At 42.6% G+C, this 26,982-nt stretch overlaps 1 protein-coding gene across 4 annotated transcripts in view; it reads right to left on the reverse strand.

Annotated features, from left to right (window-relative positions):
- CPS1 (carbamoyl-phosphate synthase 1) overlaps positions 1-26,982 on the reverse strand; it is a 243,899-nt gene that overhangs the window by 27,086 nt on the left and 189,831 nt on the right. For 2 of the 4 annotated variants that reach the window (XR_004160253.1, XR_004160254.1), the window contains exons 47-48: positions 24,693-24,770; positions 16,755-16,830 (exon numbers count right to left, since the gene is read on the reverse strand). The gene's annotated coding sequence lies outside the window, so the exon portion shown is untranslated. Of the gene's footprint in view, positions 1-12,787; positions 15,194-16,754; positions 16,831-19,702; positions 20,197-24,692; positions 24,771-26,982 lie in introns of those variants that run through there. The other 2 variants (XR_004160252.1, XR_004160255.1) reach the window with 2 other exon arrangements.

The following is a 26,982-nucleotide window of genomic DNA, read 5'->3' on the forward strand; positions in this document are numbered from 1 at the left end:
GCACGGCTAATTGAGCTGACTCAAAACCATTCCTTTCTTCCAGTACAGATTTTCATTCTAGACCTATGTCTTCCTTTAGCATTTGCTCTTCATAATGTTACAGGTTAATGCATGTAACACAAACCAAGAGGAAAACAGAACTCGAGTAACCAGTGTCTGCAAAAAATGAAGATCATCACCTCATTCCAAACTGGTCCCTGCACCGTGCCTACGTGTCAATGGAAAACCATCCTCCTAATTGATTCTTCTCTGAAACCTGACCTCTGTCCCAAACTTTGGCTAAAACTTACCTGCATGGATAGTTACTCAAGCCTATAAATTATCATTCCACATTCTAACATCAAGGTACAAAAAACTGTAAGAAAGAAATGTCACCCTTTCCTTTGGAAACCACACATCTAAGTCGGCAGAACACAAAATCCATTTCCCTGTCCAGTTCCTTGTTCTTCAAAAGACATGGCTATCAATACAAGCTGGGGGATGTAAAGACAGAGCATGGCCCTACCAAAGAGGACTTGGTGGATGGCAAGCTGGACATGAGCCAGCAACGTGCCCAGGTTACTCAGAGAAGTGGTGGATGCCCCATCCTTGGAGACATTCTGTGATTCCACGGAATTCGTACACAAATCCACAAATTCGTACTCCAGCTGCCCCTGCAAGCCCCAAGAAAATCATAACATGTTATGCAGCTCCTGCATCAAAACTAATCCGAGGATGCTTCCTCCTACCAAACACCACAGCTCTTCCTAATTCTATGGGTCATAAAATAATCAGCAGGAAACTGCACACCTCGGCACTTTTTAAATCCACGATGAAAAACATATCCAGGTAAGGAGTGTCCCCAGAAAAAAAGCCAGTGTAACTGCTTCTAAAAGGGCTGCTCCTCCTCTAAATTGTACCATGCATAGATGAAAATTGTTCTTCTCATCACTTTAAGAAAATCTTATTTCTAATTACAGTGAAAATCATATTCACGATAACAGTATCTTTATCTAAGCCAAAGTAAAACCATGTGATCTTATTTAGCAATAAGAGTGTGTGTAGGAAGTTATCTCATCTGTTCTCGTTCTAAATCCCTAACCATAACCCCAGAGGAAGAAAAAAACAAACAAACCAACAACTGGTTCAGCTCTACCAAAGCTTACAGGAAGTCATTACTTCCAGAAGCACTGGGTTTTGTGCTGTTTTCATAACTGGTAAACTCATTGCCAAGAAGACTCCTTGTGTCTGTCTTGCTGGAGGAGCAACCCTACCTTCACCCTTAACTCCAGCCACTCCATGACCACCAGTCTCTGAAACAACAGCAAGAAACAAGTCCCAGAAAAGCAGCCCTATTCATTGCAACTCTGAAGAAAAAATGCAGATCTATGTATCTATATTTACGCACGTTTGAAATAAATACAGAGAGAATTTCATATGGAGATGAAAACATACATATATGGGGGAAAAAAAAGTGCCACATTCTTTAAGAACACCTGATCCTAACCCTTAACACCAGGTAAACTCCACCTAAGCAAACAGTTGTACCACTGACGATGCAATTTGTACAAAGCCATTCTCCCCCATAAAAGCCATTTCCCAGCTGAGCTGTTAGAATCACAATAAGAACTCCTGATTATTTTTTTTTCCTCACTCCTTTCTTTTAGAAACCCTAGCCTTATCATGAGGGGCACACAGGAAACTGGCATCCACCACGACTCTGGAAAAAGCTTCTCTCTCCTCATTGCCCTGCTATCGCAGGTGCAGAGCTGCTCCCTTCACTGCTTCCCTTCTGAAATCACACATTTATAATACTCCTAATCCAAAATATTTTGATCCATTTTCCACTGTAACTCTAATCTCAACAGATTTCCCTTCACCCAGATTCAGCCTTATTTGAGGTTGCTGGACTTAAAGGACAGAACGAAAGCTTCTTTCTGAAACCCAAAGAAACCCAACCTCAAAGAAAGAGTAAGCTATGCTGGCTGGCCAAGTGCTACCTCCATCACAGCTGTCCCAAAGACACTCCTCTACTCCTTCTCCCAAATTCTTCATCCTTTCTCATGACCTGGCAGCAATTAATGCTGCCTTGTTCCTAAAACTTCAGGCTAATGGAGTGACATGTTCTGCTGCAATGCTAAATATGAGCCAGCCCGCTATGCTCAGAGATACCTGGTGAAAACTGGGCACTCACGCCCAGTGTTTATCATTCAGAAAAGGCACAAGAGGCCCTCCTAGAAAAGCCAAGGTGCAAGCACTTGACAAACCTCTAGTCAGAAGTTCTTACAGATTCCATAAGTGCCAAAAACACGGTTTCAGGTAGAAGAGGTATTTGATTTACATACTGCATGTGAGATTAAGGAAAATTAATTTTCCAGCATTAGTTTTAAGGCCTGTGTGAATACAAAAACATGGGAATTTGCGTAGCACTTAAGTAATTTCTGGTATTTAAATTTTCTGGCAACTCCTAAAAATGTCTTTAATAATCAAGATTTTTTATGCGCTTCGGCTTTTTTCTCTTCTCCATAGAGGTCTGAAAGGCCCTGAGAGATCTTCCTCTGTTCTCTTCCTGCTAATTAATTAGATTTTAAAAAATACAGCAGAAAACAAAAAGCAAAACCCAACTCTTCCCAGAATTATTTCTTCAGGACTGCAATCAGGCTGTAATTCCTCCAGCATGCTCTGTGAACCAGGAGGCAGCTGAGCTTCTGAGAAACATTCCAGTTTGCATATGAACGTGGATTTTGAAAGGTAATGGGTTCCTATTCACCCTAGCAAATTAGTCTCAGATAGGAGCAAATCTTATGCTAAGATTTGAAAAATATTTTCCCAGACTAGCAAGATTTCACACGGTTCAATTACTGTGTGTTTTAATACAAGCCCCGGTGGTTAAAGTTTCTGATGCCTATGGATAGAAGAGCTCTATCCTGAGGTTTTCCCCTGGCTTGTAACTCCTGGATGCCTATAAAGGGTTTTTAGTACAATCTTCATTTGCAGTGGAGGACACTTATCCCTTCTCTCCCCCTCATTCAGCTGTTTATATTCATTATGCTTATAGGAATATGTTTTTTGAGGCTTCTGATTCCTTGGGAAGCATCACTGAAACAGTAAAAGCTATCATGGAAGAAATGACAAACTCTTAAACGTGGAGTCATCTAACAAAAGAAATCAGGCTAAAAGGGCAGGGAGATATTTGGTATGATTTTATAGAAAACTGGAAGGCAGAGGTAAGAGAATCTGACCCAGACCTCAAAACTGGATCCAGATGTTCCATCTGGGCCTAACCTCACACCAGAAAGCCACAAACCACAGCTCATGCCAATCAAAAACATGAGGAAGTCAAATTTACATTTGGGACACAATGTTTTTTTTTTGTCTGCTGCTTCACTGATGCATTGTGGACACTGCACACAAAATGGCAGCACCCAATTGAAAATTAAGCAACAAAGCAAGCCAATGTATTGATGACTACAGTCAATTCACATACGAGCATTAAATGAATTTTTCCTCTTTAGGCCTCTCATCTTCACTTGGAATTTGCCAAGGGGCAGCATAGATTGGATATTCAGATACATTTCAGTATCCTCATGGTTTTGCAGCTGAAGTCATGCATAAAAGAATGGAAAGTACAGCACAATTTACTGAAATAAGTCCCCATGAACACTGAGGAGTTACTTTTAATATTCCTAACACATTAAGTCTATGCTATATATGCATTTACGTAACTCTTCTTTGTTTAGTACCACCTCCATCAGACCAGAAGTTCTTGCAGCTCCCTGAAAGGAGTTCTCCTTCAAAAGCTATCTTTAACACACTATGGAACCTATAAAACCTTCCCAGTTGTTTAAGAAAGAACGAAAGATTGGACCTCATCATACCAGTGTCTCAATGTAATTGATTTTTTTTTATTATCAGAATTTGACTCCTTCAACTCCTCATTGATGTTTCCCAATAAAGCAACCTATCAAATGAACAAATGAAACATGTTGGACATTATTTCTCTTCTACTTTCAAACTCATTTACAGCCCTGTCCATTAGTGATCCCAGTTGCCAACATGTATTACAATTTGCCTAATGGTAAGCAAACAGAGCTGAGGTCTACTACCAAACTGGTAAGGGCTGGTGTCATTCCCACTGTCATCAACTGCAATTTACATCAGCTACCCATGTGTTTCACTGCCACTAGGGTACGCCTAAGCTACTGCCACAGGAGGTGCTGGGCCATGCCCTTAGGACAGTCGCTGGACTGCTGAAAACAGCAGTCATCTCTGCTGAATCCTTTGGAAATTCTCCTTGTCAAGCAATGACAAATGAAGCCTCCCTGGCTGATGGTCTCCAGATGAGATTACCACAGAGGGAATCTCACAATCACACTAGATTCCAATTATTTTTCTCCTTATTCTGGAAAATAATTCAATTTTCTTCTGTATGAAAAAAAGATATTGCCAGTATTATCTTTCCCATCCAAGCTAAAGGCAACTTCACTAGCTTGACTTTACTGGAAGCCCTCCTCCTAAATGCAGCACTCTTTGCAAGGAGCTCATTTCTTTCACAGCAGCTGCATTTCCCAAGCCAGCCCTGACATCCCACAGCTTCTTCCCAAGCTGCAGAACACCCTCCATTTCAGCCTTCCTGTTGTAATTAGACTGATTTACTCTGTGATTTTTATTCCCATGCTAGTCAGCGAAGTGTCAATTTTAATAAAACAGTTCTAGGATGCAACTCTACTCACCATTCAACATCTTCAGCCTCGTGCTTAACGTTACCCCTGTAGCTATACCTACTGATTCCCCATGAAGTCAAGGAGTTCTCCATACATCACATCCCTAAAGCACGGAGCCACTCCCACCACTTTTCTAAGCACCTTCTACTCCAGTTTATCTCAGAATTCAAACAAATTGTTTATTTAAATGTATTTTACTTTTCAGCTATTTCACACTGGGGATACGTGCAGGCAGCATTTCCCTTGTTTTTGTTTTTTTTTTTTGTGCCAGGCTTACTTATGAGATTCAAGCAGTACAAGGAAATCTTTTCATGAGGCTGATCTGAATTTTGATGATCTAATAAAAGGTGGAACGGGAAACAAAATTGGTTTGATTTGATTTATAGTCTCTGAACCATGCTGCAAACATAGTTCTCCTTTTCTGCTCTCAAACCGGTTCCAATTTATTCCCATGTGTTGTTTATGCAGATACATTTACTGAATAGTTTATCAAGTGATTTTCAGATTGGACTTGCTGCTTAGAGTTATTTTACATAAATTGATCATCAACTAACAGTTTGCTAACCTATTTAGTACACATACTCCGAGGGGAAAAAAACATCACAGTATTATTTCTGCTCCATCAGGTCGTCACAGAAGACATCATACTGGCAGAAGAGGAACTAAGTGCAAACACTGAAATTCCAGAAAGATAATCCTTAGCAATAACCAAGGCACTATTGCTCAGTTGGGGAAATTTGCTTCAGTAACCTAAGCACAGCAGATTTTGTATTATGATATAGGAAGACTGAAATCAAAATCAAGAGTAACTGTGCTAGATGCTACACAGAAACAACCTCTTCTTCAGATAACAACTTTGCAGTTTGCAGAACACTGGACATGGAAGTGTCAGATGACTTGATATCCAAGGGTTGTCCCAGGGGACACCAAGCCCTCTTGGCATCTTCCTTGGATGAGCTCCCTGCCCAGCAGCTTGGCACTGCTGAAGTCCAAAGGGGAAAAGGCACAATCCAGCCCTGGCACCAAGAACGGTCAGACAGCTTCTTAGGATGCTTCTCCAAGCTCAAGACGGTCCACAGAGTGATCTCGAGAGCTAAGCAGAAGCCTTCTGAAAGCCAGTGACCTAAGAGTAATGTTTTAATTACCCAAATTCTAAGAAATATAGAAGGCAAAATACTATAGAGGTGACTCTAAAAAATATCAGCTTCTAACCTTATAATATACAGTAAGGAACATTACCATAATAAGCTCTGAGGAGATACAATGAAAACTATTACAGCTCCAGGAAAGACACATAAAGATGAGCATAACAATTACCTGCCTGGCAGAGAAAAAGGAAGAAAGGTACATAATTTAGAGTACTGCTGTTACTGGCTTTAAGGCAGATATATAATGAAGAGTATTGCAGTTACCTAGTTCTGACAGAGATATAATGGCAATCATTAGTTATCTAGCTGTAAGGAGGACATGTAATGTGCAGTATTATTGTTACCAGTCCCTAAAAAAAGAGTAAGAAAGAGGAGAAGAGAGAGAGGATGAGAAACCAGGACCGTTACCAGGCTCTGGAAGGCAGAAATTATGGAAAGATTTGCTGGTGCCCATAGCTGTATTTTATGGCTACTAACTCACAGAGGAAAAGGCAGGGGAGAACAGAAAGCAGTCTGAGTTACATGGTACGAGGCCAGACTTCCAGCTGGCTGCAGCTGATAAAGCTTGCTCACATTTGTTGCAGCCGCACCAACTTCAGGCCTGCAAGGAAGGTAAGGATGGGGAGACAGGCTGCCCCATGAGACACAAGCACCGCAGTCCTACCGGAGTTAAGTATGGACCACGAGGGCTTCCTGGGATGTCCCATCACCTCACAGTCCCCATCTGGCTGTCTGGAAGCAGCCACCTCCAAGACAGACCCCGCCAGCACTGGGAAGGCAAGAAGCATGGCTTCTCTGTGCACTCTTGGAATCAGGCCGGGGGTCCGGGGCAAGAGAAAGGGATGGTAACAAAGAGGGACTAGAGAGAACGGAACCATGGTCTTTGAGAACTCTGAGCTGTGCAATGGAGAGATGAAGTATATCTTTCTTTTGCACAGAGACAGATTGCTGGAGCTTTCTGTAGCCTTCAATTTCAAATTCTTCTCTGCATGAAAGAACTCTATCCACCCTACCAACAGGCCAAAGGGACAATAAAAATATATATATATATCACTTCTTCCAAATCAAGAAACAAAAGAAGTTATAGGGGAAAAAAAACAGGCAACTCAGCTTACATATAGGGGGAAAAAAGGCAACTCAACCAAAACTGTAGGAATGAAGGAAAACCATGAAATTTCTCCTGACAAATTATAACAGCACAGCCAGTAAGTAGCCCACCTCTCTGGTTGCCACAGCACTCGTTTGTTCTCATACTCACTCTTCAAATTTAATTTCCAAGAGTTTAATAACTGCTAGAGCTCGAGGACAACTTGAGTGCAGTCAGCGTTCATGTTAGCTCACTGGGGGCAAAGTCAGATCTCTGAATAAATTCTAGGTCAAGGAATGCAGGAGGAACTTCAGTGCAAATCAAACTAATTGTTTTATTCCTGCTATGACCATTATTTACTCCCCATCAGGAGGAAATTAATTTCAGATGCATCACTGAATCTCGTGGCCATTAATCTGTGATGTTCCATGTAGAAAGACACTCTGGAAACCCAACTGTTGCTCACACACAGCACGGCTGCTCTAATCAAACCACTTCTGCAACATCAACTTCAGTCAGGAGGCAAGGAGAGATGGGGACAAAGGGGGAAAGACAAGGATAGCGTGATGGATGGGGAGGAAGCACTTGCTTATTTTAAGCTGTTCTCAGAGCAATCAGCATCAATACTGGAAAGAAGGGTTTCTCTTCCTCTAATAACTCAGTTCAAACTTGTGTCCTCCCAAGGAGTAGAACCACATATCATCCAGAGATTTCTAGCCAGCACCCCATGAAACATCCTTCAGCAGTGCCTTTCCTCCAGCAACACCTCTTCTGAGTATTTACACTGTGCATTTACAATGTGCATTAATAAGCAGTGCCATTATCACCAGAGTGTGGCTGTTCCTTCGCACAGCAGAAAACAGAGCCTTGGGTTTGATCCCAGTGTAATCACATGCATAGATGTGGCCTTTGGACCTCTGTGCCAGAATAGGCACCTGCAGTCATTCCTCCAAGGAGGCAGAGTCAACTTAAGACCCTGTGCTGCACTGCACGCAACTCTCACCGAGCAGAGAGAACCTGGTGGTGAGAGCCATTTGCTTCTCTTTGAAGAAGAAAGCTGGACAAGTGATCAGGCTAACTCATAACTGACCTCAATCTTCACTCAAAAGTCTGCAATTACACAGATCAGTAATTTTTCCTTTAACATGCACTTCTGAGAGGCCCACTGCTGACCTGTTCTTTTCCTTGTAACCAGCAGCCATGGCTACACAACAGGATTCCTGGTGTGCAGAGTATCAAAATATGACATTTCCTTTCATTCCAGTACAGAAGGAAAACAAACATCCAAAAATTAAGAGTTTCAGGATAATATACTACTGCATTTCAGTACTTGTGTGTGTACTCTACAATATATACAACCATTACTGGAACGTTTCAACTGAATAAAATGATACACTATTAAAATAATTCTTTTTAAAACATTTTTTGGCAGCTACCACTTAAATATTTCAATCATCACTACATTCCATCTCCCTGCGGAGCTGCAAATAAACAGACATCAGTTCTATTGTGCTGTGACATAAAGTAATGCACAACTATCTAACCCAAGACAAGTTTCCAAGCTTTCTGGTTCAGCTCCCAACCGCCCCCCAGAAAAAGCTTTGTAAAACTTTACTTGTGCATGTTTTAAATTTAAAACAGAGCCTGCATACAGCAGATGGCCAAGTCAATGCTCAGCTCCCAGTAAACAAATGCTCCCTCCATTGCCAACGTGAGCTATTTAATATCAGCTGCTTCAGTTTTCCTGCAAGAACAGATTTGGAGGCAACTGAATTACTTCATACACAAATGCTCCTTCTGCATCTTTGTTTTCATTTATTTCCTGCTTGGTACCATGAACAGCAGCACTGAAAACTAGCGCATGACAAGACAATCAAATGAGATATTTGGCGCAATGGCTAATTTATACTCTGTAAGCCTCCCCTACAAATTCTATTAACTGTTCTTCCTGCTTTGCTGATGCTTTATTTTTTTCCTTGAGAGCACAGCAAGTCCTAAAACCCAAGAACAATGTCTCTCTTCTCTCTCTCCCCCGTGACTGCCATGCTTTAAGTCCCAGCACCACGCACATAGGCAGACTCCAAAAGGAAGCAGGAGTATACTGTTTTATTTTGAAGGGTGCCAGCTGCTACTTCGCAAAGTGTACTGCAGAACAAGCAGAAGGAGGTCAGAGGAGGATGTTGGATCTATGATTCAAGAGCATAAAAGGCAATAATAAATTTGTTTTTGGCTTCTTTTGAAAGACATATGGCTAGAAGAGAGATAATCGTAGTCTCTGCTTTTGTCCCAGGCAAGAGGGAGATGCTGAGACATAGCAGCGTTTAGGACACCCCAGCAGGCAGCAGGTTTCCAGGCAGAGGCCGCGAGCCTGGGGAGGTTAGGCAAGGAGTTCCACTGAAACAAATCCCACCCAGCTGCCCTGACTAGGAGGGGAACTCAGCAACAGCACTGATCTTCCCTTTGAAAAGCCTTTGAAATTACTTGAAAGAAAGCAACAAAAGGAAAACTCCCAGAAAATAAAGTCACGTGCTCATCTGCACCCCATGCTTCCCCTGCTGTACATGTAGCCAGCAGTTTAATGACTTGTGCTTCCTGCCCTTCTCTTCTTTATTTAGGTTGCACGGGAAATTCAGGCACATTACAGATGGCTCCCTTGGAGAACTACTTGAACAAAGATCCAAGTGGATCTTTGTTCAAACCCGTGAGCATTCACTGCTGGCCTCATCACAGTGTATTCAGCACTCTAACACCTTGCGTTGCTTTCTAGTTGAAAACACAATCCCTCTGGATTTCTGCTGCATTTTTGTCAAAGGCTTTCAGGGTATAAGATAGGTGTAAAGTCAAAGTTTGAGAATGAATCCCCATGCAAGTGCATCATATCCTGCTGTCCCAAGGGCTTACAAGCGCCTAACTATGACACACTGAGCTTTCCCAGGAGAGAGGATTGACTCCTGGTAGAAAGGGGCCAGAGGATTCCATATGAAAATAATCTGGGTAGGCTCAAGGGTCTCAGCCAGGAGAGGCTGGATATTCCCTATCTCTGGCCCACACTCTGTCCATCTGATAAGCCTAAAAACTTGTGTCAAGAGGTTCTTTGGCCATTCCCACACACAAATGCTCATTACAATTAAAAATCACAGCTTACACAGAAAAGTTTTCAGTTAACATCATGCTATTAGCTGCAGCCAAGTTCTGGGAAACACAAGGATCGCAACAGAAGTGGCAACTCCCAGAGGAAGAAGATGTGGGGATAGGGTCCTTGCTAGTGTAAGGCATGACCTCTGTAACCTGATGAAACGCTGGCATTGGATTGAGACCATTAAGGCAGTGACAACCAGCTCTCAGAGACAGACCATCACCTACTTGTTTGTCCACGTACAGTGCTACGAGTTCTGCAGTCTACTTGCCTCTTGGAAACAGCCACACTTTAATTCTTTTAATTTCTGCTTCAAGCACGTTACTGTCTTCTCATCAAAGTTTGTCAGCAGATGTTTCAAAGATTCCTTATCCAAGACAAAGTACATTGTAGTTCAACAGCATTATAAAAAACACTCTATTAAGTAACCAGACAGAAAAGCAACATATGCCTCCTAGAAATTAGCTTGATTTTCTTGTGCTTTTTAACTCTTTAAGGACAGCACCCCAAAGCTTTATTTCATTCATTACACAAAAATAAGAACTGAAGGCCCCTTTCATGGAAAATTGTTTTAAAGACAGCTTGCTGCAGGCATGTTTCCTTGAACCACTCTGTTCCTCTATCTAGAGACATCTTTTTCATATAAGAAAGAACTAAGATGTATGTGGTATGATATAACGAGACTTCTTATTGTCTGCCTGTCTTTACATCCACAAGAACTCTGCCAGAGTACATAGAGAGCAACGGTAACACAGTCATACAGTGCACAAACAGCCCTTTAATAAATGATTCAGGAAGGAGTAACACATGCTTAATAGATGTTTTAATAAATATTTAATCAAACATACAAACCAGGAGACTGTTTAAAACCATTTAATTCTCAGAGCTGCTGAATGGAGGACAAGAGGGAACAGAGTACCGTAAATATCAATTTTCAGTGGCAACACTGCTCACCAGCCAGTGCCTACCCAGCCATGTGGTCAATGCCTGTTGTCTTTGGAAGAAGCCCTGTAACACAGATACATCTCTTATGTGCTATTTCTGGTAGTCTTGAGGGTGCAATTCTTGTTACTCATATAGAAGGAAGAACATTAGACTTGGGTCTGTTTATTCTGCCATTTGACTTGGGCTAAGCAGCCCCTTACTACTCTGTGCCATTGCCAGTTATCTGTCATTTGCAAGAGATGTGCAGGACTACATACAGGAAAATAAGGTGTTCCCTTCCTGATGCATGGCCTTCACTTGAATCCTATTCCTTCCCAACTGAAGCTAACTGATAAAGAGATGGGCATCCTGAGTGCCAAGCACATCCAAAGCCAAGGCAGCACCCCTAGTTTGGAGAGACAGCACCGTTGTTTGTGGGGCTAACTTACCACCAGGTACACAGGCAGTTTCAAGCTATCTGGTATGGTGCACAGAAGTACACCTGAGCTGGCTGCGAATCCCACAGCACAGAGCAGGAGGTTGGGCTGAGGAGGTTGCTCAGCCATTAGCAGCAAAGGTTCAATACATGACGACTGGCTCGATGAACTCCTCGGGGCAGAGATTTTTTCCGTACCAAGAAAGCACTTTAGATTCACCCACAAACACAATCCTTGTGAAATAACTGTGCTACACAGAGAAGCTGAGACAGAGAAAGGCTTAGACACAAGCTTGGCGAGTAACACAGGTCTGAAAGTGAAATAGGCTGAAAAAATGGAGGACATGAAAGTTTTGGAGAAAGTCACAGTTGTTTCTGGGAAACGTCACATTATTCGGCTATTTAGAAACGAAGTGCTTCGGAAGCACATGTTATGCTAGTCAGAGGATGCGAGTTCAAAAGTAAGATTCTCATTTTCCACGCTGACAGATGCAAGATTTCATTAGCCAGGCTTCTCAGTTTTAAGCAGAGATATTCAAAGCTGCCATCAAGAGTCCCTCTCCCACTTCCCTTCAACAAACAGAACGTGGCCATCTGAGTTCACAGTAGGCTTTGAGCATCTCCTTCTTGAAAAACTCGCCTGCCTTTGAGGCAGCACTTCGCACTGTGTCCCAGAGAGACTATTTTCCAGCCCAAAAGCAAACGAGGACTTCTGCAAGAGATCTGGTCTCTAGCAATTAGCACAGCAATCATCCACAAAAGGCAAGGGGACAGCACTGGTACAGACAGGACAGCTGAGACACTGATGTACCCCAGGGAAGAGCACACATCTCATTTCACCCTGGGTTCATTTTCACCCTAGAATGGCCAGGAGTATGGGATGGACTGCTACAAACAGAGGACAGTCAGAAAGCAGAAGGGTTTGGCCTCAAATACCTGCTTTTCCAATGAAGAGAGTTGGCCACTAGGTTGCCACACACACGTTACCACTACAGAACGTGCAAACTAAGAAAAAAATAAAGATGAGCACATAATATCACTATAAGTGATATATAAAAAAAAAAACACCCTAGATTTCACAGAAGAATCATGTAAATTCTGATGACTGTCACCGCAGTGACATCCTGACCATAAATCCACACAGGGGCTGAGCAGCAGCTCTGTGCAGGCAGCCTGAGCTTCCCATGCACACAGCAGGGCCTGATCCCTGTGAGAAGAGAGCACTGTGACAACACTTGCTGGCATAAAGAAGAAAACAAGCAGCAAGCTGACCTGCTGGTTCTCTACCTAAAACAAAATACCACCCCAGCACATCCATTTTTATATTGCTAGTACCCTGACCATAGCATTTTTAGCATTACAAGCATCAAGCCAGAACACTTAGCAGCACTTTCATGCAGACAGGCCTGTAAGCCAAAGCAATGTACTTCCTAAAATCTCCAGCGGGAACTCTGCCTGCCTTCACCCAGGCTGAGCTCAGCTTTTAATGTGTTTTGAAAAAGGATTTAAACACACAAATCTGTGGAAGCTACAAGAGTCACTGTGAAACAGCATGAAATTGAATAGGGATTGATCTGGGGAAGTCTGGAAGTTTGTTTAGACTGAAACCCGTAATGCTCAGCTCCAAGCTGCAGCTAATGCTACTGTGACAGAGGGGTTTTCTGTATTGTTTTTAATAATATTGACCAATTCTACAGATAGCTGTTTTTCAGTGAGCTCAGTGCAAGCTGTAAGTAGGTCAGTTTTTAGTTCCAGGCCTCCAGCTCTTTCTTTCCATTTAAGGAAAAAAACCCTTTTCTCATATGCAGTAACATTGAAAGCAACAGTTCTCAGCTTCTAGGGAGTGAAACCAGAAGTGGGACACGACTTCTTCTAAGAAGGCCTGAGCCTATGCCCACCATTCTGTGTTGAGTTCAAAGATGGTTCCTGCTCTGAGAGCTGCACAGATAACAAGAAAAAGCATGGAGAGAAATACAGAGGGGGAAAAAAAGCTACAGCAGAACCCCCTCACCCAGTAGAGAAAGCAGAGCTCTCTCTGTCATTACTTTGCTATTACCAGCACACGCCGCAGGGCTGAGAACCAGCGCAAACCTGCAAGTGACAGGCAAATTGATAAGAGTTCTCATGGTGCACCAGCAGATGCAGAGCTTATTGCTTCTGCCACATCAAGCCAGTGCTGGCCTCGATAGTGCTTCTAAGAGAAAATCCTCGCTTTCGATAGCTGCTATAATCACCCCACAGATCAGATGGCAGAGGAATGAAGAATACTAAACATCACTAAATAAAGCAATCAGGAAAATACAGAGCAAATGGGACAGGCTGATAGCGTGGTTTCTAGTCAGCGAGGTTACAGTTATACATCAGACAGTCATTTTTCTTCCTCCTGGTAACACTGTGGGTTAGCAGCTCTGCTCATGGAGAAGCATGACAGCAGTGTGCTCTGGCTGCTCCCCCCTTGGGCTGGGGGCTTCACTGGAGCAGGACCAAGCCCTGCAACTTCAATCCATTGCCCTGCCAGGCAGCCTAAATGCTCTGTACAGCGACTGCCCTAACCCTGCTCAGTTCTCACTTTGTCCATCAAAAATTGACATGCCTTTGTCCAACAAGCAAGCCCAATGTTCACAAATCACTACAACACACAGTGAGGTAAAGCATGCTGATCACAAAGTGAGTTCACAGGAAAATACAGAATCTTCATGGTTATTTTTTTTTTTTTTACTAAACCCTCCTCACTAGGCTGACAGGCTTACATCTAGTATTAATAATGAAGCCAAGATATACACGGACTAAAACAACACTGGACGCTTCTTTTCAAGCTTGAAACCATGAAGAAAGGCTACAAGTGTCCACAAAGGCCATTTTCTAGCTGCACACTTCCTGAAGACATATTTCTCCTCAAAACTGTTTTAATCCAGGCAGCTCTGAACAAATTCAAGCTCAATTTCCTGAAGCTGTTACCTTGGGCAGAGCACAGGGCACTCAGCCCACATACAGAGCAGGGCTCCCTAGTCTGCTCTAGCAAGCAGGGAATCCCCTTCTGAGACTCAGATGGTTTTATAAGTGGTTTAGGTACCCAGCAACTATCAATTAGAATATAACGGCCTCTCTATCTTTACTTATAGCCCCAAGAGATACTTATAAAAGCATCACCCAGGCAGAAAAAACAAACAGCTTCAAGTGTGTTGTAACAGCCCTGCTGGCCCACATCGGGCTAGAGTACGTACTTAAAGGCTTGGATAAATAGGAATCATTACATTAAAATGTTTAAACATAACCTGTATTTTACCTAACGTGCCCTGCTGGATCCAATTAGCTCCTTTTCTCTTCCTTTTATTACTTCAAGATGTGAAGTTCACACTTCATGACAGTTTACAATTTTGCAGCAAAATGGTGTTTGAGAGGTTTATTTGTGAAAGCTGTATTCAAAGAATCAAATGCTTACGACTGTCACTGCCTTTGTTCCATGTTTCTCTTTGAAGATACCAGATTTTTAATAACATTCCTGCATGTATCCCACTCCAGTAGCAGACAAACTACTCTGACAGCTAGACAGCAATGACAGCATTTAGTGAGCAGAAAGCTGTATTTTTAGAGCCACAAGATAGAAACTGAGCTATACAGATTATGAACTGTTATTATTCCGCACAGTAACGCGCAAGAGCCAGATAATGTATTGATCTGCAGTTACTGAGTCTAGATAACCACTGCCTGGACCCAAACCACAGCAGTGACTGCAATGCCTCCGAGATTTTCAGTTGCCTAAAAAAATCACTGAAACTTACCTTGCTGCTTTGAATTTATTTTTTTCCATGCATTTTGAGGTCGTCATTTGAGAAGCTTTCAAACACACGTAAGTTTTTAAATCATGAACCTGAGAGGACACACTGAGAGCACTTTTTGAGAATTTAACCCCTTGATGTTGTCTTTATGGCTACAGTCAGAAATTAAGTAAAACCATAGGTTTGACCTCCCTGAAATACTACAAGGTTTGTTTTCATATCTAAGTTTATGGGCTAGCCACCATCTCACTTAAAGCCAGTTTCATACCTTATTCTGTTAAAAATTCTGTCTTTCTTCCAGAGTGTTCTCAGAACAGACATACAGCAGAGCAGTTTCCATACAGACACAAACATGTTACATGACTACACCAACCTACATTTTTGACCACATACAAGCAAGTTTTTCTTCAAAAAACTTCAGCCCACACCAATTCTTGCATCTCCTGGGATATGTTCATCTTCACAAACTATAGCCAGAACAAGTACTTCTGCTGTTCACACAGACCCAACTCTCCCAAAGCTGTAACCCAAAGCTAACAGTGCAACACGTCATCCCAAGTGTCACAGCTTACTTACAGAGTCAGAAGACCAAATTTGAAAACAAAGTACAAACATCAATTGGTGACATATGCCCAAATAGCAGTAATCCTCCAATACAGGAGGAATGTTTGGAAGCTGCTGGACATCTCAGCTTTCTGCTTGAAGAAAGCATTTCCTCTCTTCCTAAACAGCAGCTTACAGTACAGGAGGATAGTCTGAGCCAGCATGACTGGGGAGATGTAGCAGCAAAGCTGCAGGACTCACCTGAAGAAAAACGCCAGCTGAAGTCAGAGACAAGGTCCCAGACTGCAGCACCTCACACTTATACTGTCTGCTCCTCAGCATTTCCCTCTCACAAAGTCATCTCCCGCTAACTATCTGACTATCATACTTGATTTTCACACTTGTCTTTCGCATCCTCTGTGAACACTGTTGTGTTACAGGTACCATACGTTCCTTTTTTTTGCAGGAATCATTTCAGTCCCAGATGGATGTAGCATCACTCATTCTGCAGCCTGGAGCCAGCAAAAAAGGCTCTGGACTACAGTCTCCCACTCACAACTTCCCCCAAACTCATGTTTCCAGCACACCCTGCAGCTCTGACCCCAGAGGGCAGCAGCCCTTACAGGTACCTCTGGTCTGTCCCAGCCCACACTCTCTCATTTTCCATCCCCTTAACATCTGAGCTAGCAGGATCTGAAGCTCAGCTTAGCATTAAGTACTTCAAATCCACTGAATATAAAAGAAATCCTCTGGCACTTTAATCAGCAGATCTCTCTGGTACATCAGAGACTAGAGTCAACAGCCTTCAGGCTCAGAGCACGATATTGCACACTGAGGTCCCAGTATCAGTTCAGATCTCCAGGAATTGTCACAGACCCCACAGTTTCTATGTTTGTTCCCAACATTTTGAACACTTCTACTTCAGAAAATCCTGACTGCACCTTTCAGCCTTCCATAGGAATAATGTCCAACTCAGGTAACCACTTCAATTCACTCACCTCCAAATCTTTTCCAAGAGATGCTGTTCAGTTGTTCACCTCCATTTTATCAGCGACATTCCTCCTCAATTCACAACTGCAAGGAGGAACAAAAATCAGAGAAGATTATATTAAAAACACATACAAACAATATGTTTAGCCACAATTTTCTACTGAGTCAGCTCTAGGGTCAAGAAATAAATAAATGTTTTCCTCTATCTGTACTACACTGAGTCCTTCTGCACGTGTTACTCTAAGATAATTGTTTCCTTCTCTATAACCTTCGTATAAGTGCTAAAATTATATTCTCCTGTTTTTTTTTCATCCCATAAAGACAGATTATTTGCTTTTGCAACAGTTTTAACATCACAAGAAAGAAACAGAAAATAAGGTTACTGATCTCCACTAGTGATAGCTTTCCTTCTCAAAACCCACTTGCTTCCCCATTTGCACTCCACAACAGCTATTGCTCCCTAAGGGACAGCCAAACTGTTTACTATGCTTGTTAAATAACACTCATACTCTTATTTAACTTTTTTTTTTTTTAAACAACGAAGTAAGCATTCATAAAAGCTCTGGAAGCTGAAGTGGTCTCATATGCTTTCCTCAGCAAAATGAGCTTAAGTGCTTGTAACACAGTATGTGCAGTCCACAGACTGCCCTTCTGCCATAAACTTTAAAGGGTACTGTCCACATATATTTCTAAACATGACCACTGATTCTAAATACTGCATTGGAGGCAACACATCTTATACACCGCATGGTAAGGTTTGTCTTTTTGATTTCTTAAGTGTTTAAATATGCAATGGAAAACATTTCAAGAATTGCTTTCATAGCACTTTTAAACTGAATTCATTAATTAGATTAGAAATGGAAATTAACATACAGAACAATAGAAGCTTTAAGAAACTCAAACTCCCTTTTTGTAGTCTCAGAACAATGCAGATCCCTCAAAGGGGCAATTGCCTAAAATCCATAGCTCTGTATGTACAACTGAACAGTTTCTTGGGCCAAAGAGGAGATTTCTCTTCTTCCTCCCTTTCTATTGCCATCAATCATTTTTGCCATCTCTTCACTTTTTAGAACACTAGCCATAAATATCTGAAAACCATGAAATTAACAGGTTTCAGTGCCAAGTTTGTTCACCAGAGACACCACTGCCCTTCAGGACATTCCAAAACAACCATCATGTATATCATGGTCTGGGAGAGGCTACCATCAGCCCAACTCCACCAGCCCTTGGCCAGGCCAATGGGGGAATGCAGGTCAGGTGCCTACAGCAGCAAAGGACACAGGCCAGTGTAAGGGGTGTCCTAGCAGTGCCAGCTCTGCCCAGCCCTTCACTATGTTCTCAAAAGAGGAGTAGAGTTCAGCTTCACGGGCATGGGTGGGAGGCAGTAGGAAATAATCCTTTCATTTTACTACAAGAACACAGTCTGTTAGGAGCTAAAGTTCTTAAGAACTTTCTACCAGAAAATTTACTTCCATGTTGCAGGAGCAACGCTGCCAACCTGCAGAGGGAACCATCTCTCTCCTAAACAACAGGACAGGTGCAATGAAGAGGGCACAGATTTTGTATAGTCTCCTTTCCCTGATGGCCAGCAGAGGCTCAGAGCAAGCTGCACGACCACTCCCTTCCAGGACCGGGTCACACAGAGATGTCTTCTGGTGGCAGAAAGCTGCTCTTTAGCTAATGGAGCCTACTGCTGCTACCAACTGATTTTCATAAAGATTGGCCTCTGGGCTTTAGTGCAACTAGAGCCAAATGGCACAGCAGAAATGAGGGAGATGCAAGTATTGAACTGCACAAGACTGAGAAAAGCTAGGGGTAAAGGGAAGAGACAGCACCACTAAGCCTGAGGCACTGCTGATTTGAGAGGTCTGACAGAATCCGTACATCAATTACCCTGGGTGAAAAGCATTGTACAGACTTCAGAAATGTTTATCGGCCACAGCAATGCATAACAATAACCATAAAAGCATCTCTGTTATTGCCCTCTGCTTGGTGGTTAGGTAGCAGTCCCCAAACCGTAACCTTTGCCACTCTCCATCAATACTGCAGAGAACTGGATTGTGCCCTCAGCTGCAGCAAGCCAACGCGCTCCACTGAGGCCAGGCAACCTCACAGAAGCTAGAAATGCTGGGAATGGAGGAGAGCTGAGCAAGAAATTTATGTCATATGTTGGGAGATTTAAGTACTAGAGAAAATAGAGTTGCTATAAGTTTCTGGAAGCAGGGTGACGGTGGGTGCTGAACAGCACTCAAGAGATTCAAATCTTCACCCATGTTCAGGAAGACGAGACATCTTGTAATATGATAAATCCTACACTGCAGTTACAGACAGTTGTTTCCTCTCCATCCTTGTGTTTCACAGGAAACATATGAAGAAAAAAAAGTAAGAGTGAATGAAACTGTAGTTTGATCATATTAAGGCAGAATGCCACAAAAAGCGGTTAATGGGAAAGAACAGAAGGTAACAAAATGGTCTGAAGGTCGAGTTCCTGCACCACCTGCTATCAGGGACAAGAAATAGGATGTTATTTTTTCAATGTGATGTCAAACGTTGGCTTTTCCCACTTCAAACATCGAAGAACAAACAGTCAGTGTTCAGTTTGCTTGATCACTATCTAGAAGGCGATGTTCAGAAGTATTTACATCACTTCTGTTCAGTTTATTAGCGAAGACCTTGTTTCTACTGTCTCTTTTGCAGGGTCATCCAAGTTTAAGAAAAATCAAACATTCCTCCTTCCTTTGTTTCACACATCATCAACCCGAATATGGATCAAAGAAAAAACAGTGGGGAACAATGAATTCTTCTTGCTAGCAGGAATTTGCATTACAGTTCTTAAAAATGTGGACAGAAGCAGTTAGTGGAAGCATACTAATACCAGATAATCACTTATTTTTTTCATTTAAGAAAAAAAGAAAAATCAAAATATCAAAACTCGAAATGACAAGATCCCAGAGAAAAATACTGATCTTCCAGTTTTGAAAGCTGCTGGAAAAGACAATGACAATACACAAAGTGAAGTGAGATTCTCCTCAGATAGGGCTGTGATGCTTACAAATCTCATCACACCCTCCCAACATTTCTCGTCCCTCTCAGGCCAGGCTGCACAGTCCAGGACCTACTGAGCTCTTGCCAGGAGACTCCAGACACCAAGAGATTTAATTCAGTGATCACACAGCTCTCGTCCACAGGCAAGCTTTAGTTCATGAAACCTCAATAGAGGTCACTCAATTCCTCACCCGCTGGCTGCATTTGAGCCAGCCTCTTAAAACATCCCCTAGCACTGTTTCTTCAGCTAATTCTTCAGCCAGGTCCTCATGCTTTACCTCTTGAGCACGATGCAGAGGTTCAGTTTCACTGGAATCTCTCTTGAATGCATGAAGAAATCATTGTGACACACCACCAGGGACTACAGCTGCTCAAGGAGAATGTCAGATCCAACTTGCAACAATACTACGGAGAATGAAGTGAACAAGGAATGATTTAAAGTAGTCAGATATTTTCTTTTAGATTTTCAGTCTCTAGAACACCAAAAGAAAGCAACCAAGCACATTTCATAAACCATGTATTTTGGGACATGAGCTCTGAGTCCACAAGACTGCTTTTCTTGCTGGTGCCATACCATAAGAGTTCACATGTAATGCCTATACAAAAAAAAAGTTGTTGGAATAACCTCAATCACTCGTTTATATTATTGCCATTTATAAAAGTCACATCTGGTATTGACAAGGGTGAAGTAAACAGCTTTGATTTAAGAAAAGTGTCAAATAAGTGCTCAGCTCTCACTTTGGGATTCAAACTGGCTCTCTAATGAAAGCCCACCAAGCAACTTCTACTCAAATCCATCCACTGCATATGATACGTGACTCAGTTCATGGAGTTGCCAGGTCCTGAGAGTAACTTTAAGCCTCCCTCAAAATACAAGGGCAGATAAGAACACATGGAAGAAGCAATGGAGAAGATGTAAATTGACTTTCCTACAAAAGCACAATAGAATTAGAGCAAGGACTTTATATGTGGAAAGTAGTGAGAAGAATTACAGAATGCCCTACTTTTTCTATCCCAAAAGGGCCACAAGAGAGGGACGGGGGAGCAGAGAGCATTAAACCAGAGCAGCACTGCAGCAGGACTCCCTGTGGCTGAGCAGCAAGGCGGCTATGGGAAGGACATCTGAGAAGTCCCTTATATGAGCAGTGTCAGAGAAGTCCTTTACAAGTGATTGGAAGAGAAACCTCACTTCTGAAGGACGCAGGAACAGCTGTGTTTAATAGGAACACAGAAAAGGGTGCTCCTATTAGAAAGTATAAGATATGCATAATCAACAACAACAAAATCAATAACAAGATTTCTCCAGTTACCACAGCCTCAAGGCTATCGTTACTTAAGTACACGAATTTACCAAGATTATTTCATTGATATAGTACTTGATCAGTGATTCAATTACTACACACAAGCCTACATCAAACAGCTACACACTCAGAAGATATCTTTGGCATACCTCCCAAAACTGAACCTTCATGAATCTTTCATATGGCCAATATAATTAAATTTATGTGTACACGTAGCAGAACAAGCGCTTTAAGTAATAGGACATAATCAAACAAGCAGCTTTTTTTAAAAGAAGGGAGAAAAAAAAAGACTATGATAGAAAAAGAAAGCACGGAACGAAAAGAGGAAAACACAGGCATGAGAATATACCATGCACTAATGGTAATGAAGAATGATCCAAGGCCTGCAACTGAGCATGGATATCCTCCCCCTGCACTACTGTAAGCTTTATGTCCAACCTACATCTGTGAGAATCCCACACGGTTCCTGTATAGCACCAAGATGCAGAATGAAGGCTCTAGTTACAGCTTCCTTCTTCTAAACATCAGTCCAGTGCATCTCAACATCTGTGTCTTCTTTCTGTACTGACTTAGATTCTGCAAGGACATCAGATTCCCATCCAGCTGTAGCAAGCTGTGATCTATTTGATACATGTTTTATTTTAACCACATTAAATTTAGGCATTTAGAATTGAATGGCAATGTCCTCCTCCAAATTCCTCTCAGCTGGATTATACAACCTTTAACACTAGCCCTTAGTCCACCAACCTGTGGACCTGAAACTTTCATTCAATGACCTAAAGCATCACTTTCTCTTCAGGCCTTACTTTCTTTTTTCCCCACCCCCAATAAGGCAAAGAATGAGCAGAGATTTAACAATAACAAACGTACGCATGTAACACTCATAAAAGGGCACACTTGATAAAAATGGTTATAGTGCTCATAAATTTTACCACCTACTACACATTTGCAGATTAATATACATAAAAAGCAGCCAGTCGACCACATAGATGAAACAGTTACACATGCATGTCCCCATTAAGTAGATGATTTCTTCATTAATGTCTGTGACTACGGGAGATATCAATCCTTGTTTCTCAATAATTACGTGCACTAAAGGCAGTCTGGGAGGTGAAGCACCAAGAGCACCTTTCCCTCTGCCTGGTTTTTGGAAATCCCTTCACTAAACACATCAGGGGCAACGGGACTGAGTTCCAGGGTCTGAGAGGTATCAGCCACACGCATGTGGATGCCCTGGCTGTTCTGCTCCCTGTCATGAGAACTCACAAAGGCTCCCACCTCCCTTGTTTGCCTGCCTAAACCAGGACTGTTTTAACAGAAAAAAAAATAATAATAATAATGAAAATCAATAGTTACACCAGGACTTCGAAACTATTTAATTCCATCAGCTTGTGGTAACCTGCCTAAGAGCTACTGCTAGTCTACGACTACGTGGTTATCAAGGGAACAGACTAGATGCATTCTCCTTTCTCATTATATTTTGCAGGGGTCTTTGACAGTATTAGACACAGCGTTTTGGAGTCACTTCAGCATATGCCTGTGCAGTGTTCTCCTCCAGGCAAATCTGTTGTGAGCTGTAAAGCCAACAGTGCAAGGCTTTGAAATGCCAGGCCCACAGAGCACCGCTGTGACTCAAAACAAACACCGATGGAGCCAGCACACACTAGCTCCTCCACAGCTAAGTAAAAGAAGTGCTGCAGAGAAAGATCCTGCAGGGAAATTTTCTTCCTTACAAAGGAACTTTCTTACTTCACGGAGTTGTTCTGTAGCCTTAATCATGAAGGCTGCCCCTCCAAAGTCTCCTGAAGTGCCGCCACTTTCGCTACTGAACGTTCTGCTAGCCATACCGAAAGCTGACTTCTGAGCTTGCCTAGCCAAGGTATCTGACAGCACTGACTCCTATCAGGTTAACAGCAAGACAGCATCTCTGGTCAGAGCATTGAAGCACTCCTCCTTAGTGCTCTCCTACATTGTCCAGGCAAAGCGCTTAGTGTGTCCCTGTACTAAAGAAATGGGGAAGATATTGCTGGAAAGAGCAAAGATTCCAGATTGCCACTGCCTCAGAAATTTTATTAAGGAAATCAAGTAAAATAAACCTTTTCTGAAGCTATATTGTTCATCTGTAGAATGGTATGATAATTCCTTAAAAAAAATACAATCCTGTCAACTATTCCTGGTCACCTCTTGAGCCTTGCTATTCTGTAATGTAGACCCCTAAGAGATTAACACAGGCTACCCACACAGCATTTACATGTCTAGAACAAGTTGAGACAATTACTGCAAAATTTATTTCACCTTATATTCAGCCTTTTCTATTAAAAACCTGGCCTTCAGGGCATTTTTGCTTCCAGGTTTTTAAGTGCAGAGTTTTCTCTTACGTTGCTATTCTAGGTACTACAAAGGTAATAATCAGTTCATTAGTAGGGCTCACAAAAATAAACCCCAAAGTCACCTTTGCTTTCTACTTTGCAAGGGTGTGGTTTCACCTGTATACCTTACCTCCAAAGGAGCTCATAGACCTAGGAAATCCAGCAGATGGAACTGTGCAGTGGTTAAGACCTGCACCTTCTTTCACTTTCCCAGAGTAAAAGCTAAGTTAGTAACCCAAACTCTCAAAGCATTGCAAGCAAAATGATTATCAAATCTGAGAGATAAGAGTAACATTCTAACTTAGCAAGTGAATACTACCTTTAAAACTTCTAGTATTGTAATTAACCAATTACAAGCCCATCAGGCTCTACAGCCCAGTGAACAGAGCATCGACAGGAGATGATCTGGAGTAGCTGTTTCTGCCCTTACACTTGCTGCTTGTAGAGCTTGTGGTTGCCTCAGGGTAGGCCCTGCCTCTTACTGTACATTTGTGTACAGGCTTGTATCGATGGGCAGGGATCTCAGCTAACGATGCACACACCCAGCAAATCATGCTGGATCCCACCATACCTTTCAGCACAGGCAAGAAAAACCTTTCAAAAACTACTATGATCTGACATCATCTCAGTATCCCTATTTTTCATTGGAGAACCACTTCAGAAGAAGAAAGCAACTTCAGGAAACACAATGCACTGCAATGTGACAAATCAGACATTTGAGCCCATCTCTCAACAGGCACACAAAAAGCAGACAAACCTAATGCTACTCATCAAAAGAGTCAGGCCAAAGGCTTCCTTCCCCAGCAGGGGATGAGAAAACGTAACTCTGAAGTCAGGAGAAAATAAATATCGCAACCACATTAACCTCCATCCTCAAGCAAACAACTTCTTCAAGCTCTAGCTTCATCACACAGAAACACTTATGCCCACGAATGCCAGTTGAAGGAGCATGCCCTCTATCCTCACCCCATTTGGTACTCGCTGTACAGCGTATCTGCCCTAAAGTTTTCACAGAGCTGTGCTGTAAAAAAGATATATGAAAATCACCCCCAAGATGGATGCAAAGGGCTGGTAAGGTGTGTTATTTGTGTTTCACTATGACTTTTGTACTGTAGGGTCCCAACCTGGCCTGCAGCATGGTAACACTTTTCTAGGGTAGTGCCACTGCTGTACCAGCAGCAAATAACCATTTAATCATTCCCTGGTTAACAAACCAAGATTGATGACTTACCAAACTCGAGTCATCTTCTGCTGGGCCTTGCATCTTTGTATCATGTCTCATGCTGGGACCCAGGGTCTCTGTTGCATCCTGGAACAGTAAGGGGAGAAGCCTACTAAGCGCCTGCCCCAGCAAAATGCAGAGTCAGCCTTGGGCAACAGGCTGCAGAGAAACAGTCATGCCAACTGCAAGACAGGCACTCAGCTGCCTTGCCTGCTGACCCTTCTAGTAAGTCAGGTTTTACAACTGGTACTATTAGCTACAGAGCACTGAACATATGCTTTAAGCACCACACTGAGACCCCCTGTGCTCTGCAATCACTGCTGTTTTGGTAGCGCAAACCTCAGCAGCTAGATGCCAGCTAGCTAATGGTTTGCACATGATGCTCAGTTGTTGCCATGACAGGACTGTCTGAGCCTGTTAACTGGGTGGTTAGGTTCCCAGCGACATAAATACGCTTCAGCAAAGCCTTAAAGCAAGAAGAGATTGCTCTAAAAGATGCTGAGCAAAACGTGCCACCCTACCATAATGCTCTGTCCGGCTACCACTCCCAAAACAGTTACTCCTCCACTAAAGGAGCAAAAAAGGTGTTACCTTATTCCCTGCAGGGTACACACGGGGTACAGCAGCTAGGCTGCGAGGCCAGAGGCCTTAACCATATCTAGAGGCCTTATGACTTCACACCTCCAACTCTTGCCAAGCAGTAATTGCTCCCACCATGAGGCAATAGCAAAATGGGACAGTAACTCAACAACAGCCTCACACACCAAGCTGGCAGGCAGTGTATTTACCACCAGAGGCAAGGAAGCCAGACAATAAAAGCAACTACAGCTCAGAAGATAATCTCCTTTCTAAACACAGAAGACTTATTTAGAGACAAGCAGGAACTTGGAGTTTTTCTCTGGGTTGGCTTCAACACCACAGAGCATGTTTGCAGACATGTTACCTAATGATCATTTCAAACCAGCTTCCCAGAGCACCCCATTGCAATGCAGAGCAGCACCCACAAAGCCATTCTGCTGCTGCAGCTGTGTGCCTGGGCTGAGCCCACTGCCACATTAGCAGTCCCTTGCACGCCAAGATTTGCATAAAAGGAGCAGTTATCAGCAATTATGGCTTGCCAAGGCAAAATTCTTCAATGCCGCTTTACAACCGGTGACAGATGCAGCATTCCCAAGTTTCAGCTATAATTTATTCTTAGACTGGGCAGAAACATACAGAAAACACACTGTGTGTTTTGCAAAGCTGCTCATTTAGGCATCTGAAAAATAATTTTAAGAAGGGAGGAGGGAAGATGAATAGGGATCAAAGGAATGAATAAACTGCAGGCACGGAGCCAGAATTCAGTACTCAAAAAGAGTGACAAACAGATTAATCTGCTCCTGAACAGGTCAGCTTTTACCTTCTGTTCACACCAACTGATACTGGCACCCCATGTTTCTCAGCTCCAGAACTCCATCACAGGAGACAGACAGTGTGCACACCTTGCTCCAGCTGCCTTGCCAGCACAAGACCAAATATCAAGGAGGGAAGGCAAGTAGGCTGTAGCCAAAAGAAAAAAACCCCTCTCTCCTAGGACACTGGGAAGCATTTCTTGCCCAAAGCGAAGTCCTGTCCCTGCTCTGCAGCAGATCCTTTACAGTCCCAATGCTCCTACAGTTTGCATATTCCAGCTTTTGGGAGCTTTTCCAGATGCACAAGTGGTGTTGCCATTGGTCAGGCCAAACTGATCTACAACAACCAGCCTGCTAGGAGACAGCAGCCAGGAGCCCAGGGCAGCAATTAGCACACTCATCACACCTCGGGGCACAAAGTGCTTACAAGCCATAGTGCAAGTGCGTTAGAAAGTTTGCTTCAATACATCTTCAATGTTAACAAGCAAATCAGTAACGAACAGAAGCAAGAAGACAGAATCTGGACACTTTCCTGATGCCTTTAAAATTTAAGCACGATGTGTTCAAGACCTTCTCTGGAGAATCAGAAACCATTCTGATCTGATACTATCAAATGGTAAGCGAGAAGGGTTCAGTGGTTTCTGCAGGCTTTGGACATCTATAATTTAAAACCCACTGCATATTTCAAATTGTTTTCCTATTTGATACAGCACAAGAGAACTCTTCTGAGAGAAAAATGCTGTTCTGACACTGTGAGTGACTGACCCTTTCCCAGGCCAAGCTATTTCAGAATGGAGCTTCAGCACCAGATGCTTTGCTGAAAACTGATCCATCATAACTGTGCACGAGCCCAGGGTCACGGTAACCATCATTATTAGTATTGCAACATCACATGCTCAGGGGTCATA

Source organism: Meleagris gallopavo, chromosome 7 (genome assembly GCF_000146605.3).
Source record: "Meleagris gallopavo isolate NT-WF06-2002-E0010 breed Aviagen turkey brand Nicholas breeding stock chromosome 7, Turkey_5.1, whole genome shotgun sequence".
NCBI classification, from domain to species: Eukaryota; Metazoa; Chordata; class Aves; order Galliformes; family Phasianidae; genus Meleagris; species Meleagris gallopavo.